General features: G+C 37.9%; 1 pseudogene; it reads right to left on the bottom strand.

The window, feature by feature from the left end:
* Positions 1 to 3167: 3167 nt before the first annotated feature.
* LOC137991955 (uncharacterized) lies at positions 3168 to 4461 on the bottom strand (annotated as a pseudogene).
* Between the last annotated feature and the right edge of the window lie 539 nt (positions 4462 to 5000).

Here is a 5000-nt window from a genome sequence, read left to right as displayed (position 1 = left end):
TTTTATTATTTGCATTACAATATAATCTAGCATGTATGCGAGGCAATTTTGGGCTATTTTGTAGTTTTACCCCGAGATTGCCTGGCATCCACGTTAGATTGCATTGTAATGCAAATGAGAAAACTAACCGTGAAAAAGGCTATTGTGGCTTAAGAGCTTCAAAAATTGCAGGCATCCGTGACCTTGAGTTGTAAATGGTTGGTTTGCCTGAGGAAGAATATAATTTTGTTTCCCAAAACAGCTACAGTAAGGACGTCAGCGTTGATCTTTACTTTACTGCATGGCAAGTTAAAAAAATGCACCTGGAAACATTTTTAGGGGCAATAATATTGTCCTAAAATGGAGTACAAACAAACCAAATGAAAGTCAAATTATGCAAAACAAGATTGGTTTTGTTAACTCATTTCATTTTTGATTTAGTTCAAAGGCGTAATATTCTTAGTAATCACTATGTGTAGTACATTTGTCTAGTCCAGAAGACAAGCCAATTAGTGGGGAAAATTAAGTGTGTTCTGCGTTGGTAAAATAAAAAAAGTACAGTTCATGTCGGATTTCAGATAAAACAAATTGTAGTGAATGTCTGAATTGCTTTATATGTTGATCTTCCATCTTCACAGAAGAGAAAGTCAAGTCAAGCTGCCTTTGTTGCTCAAAATTTGGCCACAATTTCACAACTAAGTCATCAATTATATTAAAATTAAGCAAACGTCATGAGAAATAGTGTCAAATAGCTGATCAGATATTTGGAAACTTGAATGGTGAAGCTAGGGCAATATAAAGGTCCAAGTAATACTCCATCTAAAGTTGAGACATGCAGTTGGGCTAGAGAGAAGAATAATTGCACTTTTGAATTTCCATACATCCACTCCACAGAAACTGGCAAGTAAACTCACGGTGGAAAATAAAGAGTACAATAAGCCCCAAGCATTATAACAGAGAAATGCTTGGACCTCTATTTTGCTTTATCATTCACAGTTTACTCCGATTTTTAATTAGATAGGTTAATTAACATACACTCTCTTTTTGTTTGGGCTCAAAATAAAGTGTAAAATGACAGATTTTATAATGTCAACAAGGTCTATCAAAATTTGCACTGTCAACAAAAGACATTTGTTTGGCTGATGGACTCTATTCAGCTCCAATGGATAAGCTGTGAAAATTTCCACAATAGTTTTGTGCACATTGCGTACCTAGGTATTTATCACGTGTTGTTTAGGCAAAGTTGTTCTTGTCGTGGCGTGACGGAGAAGTTATTCGGCGGATAGAAAGATGAGTACGCGATGCAAGAAAACAAAATTGAAACAACAATAAACGATAAACAGACGCAGGCTAGGAAAGAAAGGGATTGAAGAGAAAATTTGCGAGATGTCGTGCGAAAATAAGAACAACCATCGAAGAACAGCGTGCATTGCACTATATATCGACGCCCTATGCTGTCCAAGATTCGACTGCACGAATTACCGACTGAACAAAGGAAATAGGTACTTGGACAGACTCACAACCCCTCGGAAACTGGGCGCTTAGAGACTTGACAAGGACTGAGATCCATAGCTGATCTGGAAGACAAATTTGTTTTGCAGGTCAGTTATGGATCGTAAAGTGCTACTGTGACCAAATAAAGCATTATTTGTTTTCTTCGTTTTTTACAATGTTTGAAAGCTAATAAGTACACATGCCAAACCTGAGATCGAAATTCCTACTTGAAGTCCGATTTTCTGAGCCGTGTTTTTCTCCAGAGGAGGTCCGTCTTTACCGAAACGAGAAATGTCCGAGCAGGAGGAGGGGATTGGATCGAGGTCGTCCGAGGTAGCCGTGACGTCATCATACCCTTCAAAACAACCTACGAAAATAGAAGTGACAGCTCTACTCTCTCTCATGCTTGCCGCTTGAAATATCGAGCAAAGTACTGGACTGCCCTAAGAAATTTTAATATCACTTGAAAGTTTATCACTTGGAGAGTTATCGGTGCAAATATTATTAGATTTGGAGCTTTATCGCATGTTGAGAAACGATGCGGTTTCAAGGGTTCCTTCAAACAAGTAAAACCAGGCGTCTTGAAGTTGAAATTATTTCGGATGCAAACCGTGATTCAAATTTCAAAAAAATCACGTAAACCGGATGTCGAGATATCACAAAGCAGCTTTTAGGAGGTTTTGAGCTGATACGAATTGGTTTTTGTAGCGAAATTTGACGACAAAGTAAGCGTTAATTTCTGCGGAAAAATGGCGATTTCGATACGAACTCTTAAATTTGCATTTTCTCCAAAATAAAAATACACATGACTTAAAAAACTGTGCAGTGCATTTAGAGACATAATAGGCTACATCTGGACAAAATGTGAGCAAAATCCATTTTTGAGCTGTGGCCGCGAAAATTCGAAAATATTTGATTTTTACTGACATGCACTCTTAAAGGGCCCCTGTGACCAAAAAATCAATTCATATTTTTCTTTGGATTTCAAAACTTTGTCAACAAAACACTAAGTGACCCAGGTTTTAAGCCTTGATTTCAAAAAGACACCTCTTTATTTTAACTGTAATTTTCCTATTTAATGGTCCGCCACTACTAACATTATGTTCTTGAGAGAGCTGGATCGAGGAGAAAATGACGTCAAAGGCTCACTAGTTTAAGAATGCAATACGTGTGTACGCCGCAGAATTAATATGCAGCACGGGGGTTTTTGGCTTTCAGACTTTTAAACTCACGCTTTGCATATATAATAAGCTGCGTTCACACGCTGAAATTTTAAGCTAGTGAGCCTCTGACGTCACTTTTCCCTGGATCCAACCCTCTGAGGTCCAATCGGTCAGTTTTGAACGTGAGTAATGGCGGACCGTGAAATCCAAAACTTACACTCAAAGTAAACGGCCTTTGGATAAAAATCAAAGCTCAAAATTTTGCCAGTCAGCTGTTAAGCAAACACACTTTCAAAATCTGAAGGAAAAAAGGTAGTGGTTTTTTTGATCACAGGGGCACTTTAAGCACCAGCCGAAACGTCTTGCACGAAACATCAAAAAAACTAGTCAGTGTCAAACCATTATCTTACTAAGATAAGGTAAGTCTTTATTGGTAATTTAAACTAAACACTTGCAAACATACGTGCAAGTTTACAATACAGTAGAAAGAAGAATCATCCAAAAAATATTACTTTCCTTACCAACATTAAACTAGATAAAGTTAAAAAGAGATATATTTACAAAACAGCGCTTAAAGTGCTCTGTGCGAATACGTGGTAATATATAATCATGACCACGTTGACGTAAAGAATGATATGTACGTTTGCTCGGTAGAAGATCTGTTTAACAATGTGAATCTATATGTGTGATTTTTTCCCATAGTTGTTTATCCCTAGTTTGGATTACATCGCTGATGAATATGCGCTCCTTGGTGTAATCATATTTCCATGCTCGCTTACAGAATTTAACGATCCTAGAGAGGTATTTACCAGCAAAAGCACATGCCCAGACTTCAATAGCGATGTTTCTCGTGACGTCACGCATTGTTATTAATATGCCAACCAGAACCTAATTGGCTGTTGAAACAATCGCTTCTTTTGTTCCGTGGTTGGAAAATTTGAATATCAAAAGAAATGTGACGTCAATGTTTGTAAACAAGAAATATCGCTATTGCGTATGTAAATAGTGACATAATTAAGCTATGAAATAAGATCGTAAGCTCTTCTAAGGTGTACCCATGGTACTTACAAATCCTCAGAATATAAAGTCTTGAATTAGCCTTATCCATCATATTATGAAAATGAGTATCCCAGTTGCAAGGATTTTCATGAAAGGTTACTCCCAATAATTTAAGTTCGCTCTTTCTTTCTATAATAGGTACAGTCCCAGGGGGATTTTGGGGGGTCTTTCCTCTCATTACTAATTCCCATGTCTTACTTAGGTTTAATTTCATACGATTCGTAATTGACCAAAGCTCAATGTTCTGAATTTTACTGGCCGATGAGTCATCAGGCAAATTTGGCCCAATCGGAATACTCAAGCTGATATCGTCTGCACACTTAATAAGTAGGTTTGTTTCCGGGTTCACAACATTAATGTCATTAACCATGTTAGAGAACAACACTGGACCTAAGACGGTCCCCTGTGGAACACCCCTGTCGATTTCAACGAACTTTGTTATGACACCATCCACTACAACTCTTTGTTTACGGTCATTCAAAAAACTGATTATCCAGTTAATAACATAGGGGGTGATATTATATAACTTGAGCTTATTACATACAATCTGATGGGAAACAAAATCGAAAGCTTTGCCAAAGTCAAAAGAGTACACCTTAACAAAGTCTGCATCTTTATCCAACTATTTTAACCAATAATGTTGACATTTAAGAACGGCCATTGTAGTATTATGTCCCTTCTTGAAGGCAAACTGGTTGAGCCCAATAGATGACTGCAGGGTAGTAGATATTTCTTGTTTGTAAACGACCCTTTCAAAAATTCTCATAATTACATTTGTAAGTGATATGGGTCTCAATTGACTACATTCACTCAATGGGGATGCCTTAGGAATAGGTGTGACATTTACCAATTTCCATAAACGTGGAACTTTTTGCTGTTTAATTGACTTAATGAAGATCTTCGTTATTATAGGAGCTAAATAATCATCGTAGTCACGCCGGAGCCAGTAAGGAATCTCATCAGGCCCAGAAGCTGTACGTGTCTGGTGCCTCAGGAGGTTCCAAACTGAAAGCACAGTTACCTCGGGGACAGGTGTTCCGTCTGGTATCTCTAGGGGCTGTGGTGCCTCATATGTATCATCAGTGTTAATGGCGTGAAAATATGCATTAATATCGTCAGGATTTATTACTTTGCTAACGTAGGTACCCTGAGTTTTCCTGCCAGTAATTCTATTGGTTGTGTTCCACCATCCCTTAGATCCCCTACAGTGTTTCCTGTTTTCATTACGGACGGCATTTATTTGATTCTTGCGAATTAGATCATTGATTTTTTCTTGGCGAGCGACTCTCGTAGCATCCCTGTCTG

Source organism: Montipora foliosa, chromosome 2 (genome assembly GCF_036669935.1).
Source record: "Montipora foliosa isolate CH-2021 chromosome 2, ASM3666993v2, whole genome shotgun sequence".
Taxonomy (NCBI): Eukaryota; Metazoa; Cnidaria; class Anthozoa; order Scleractinia; family Acroporidae; genus Montipora; species Montipora foliosa.
Note: the sequence above shows the minus strand (reverse complement) of the source record. Positions and strands in the feature narration are given on the sequence as shown.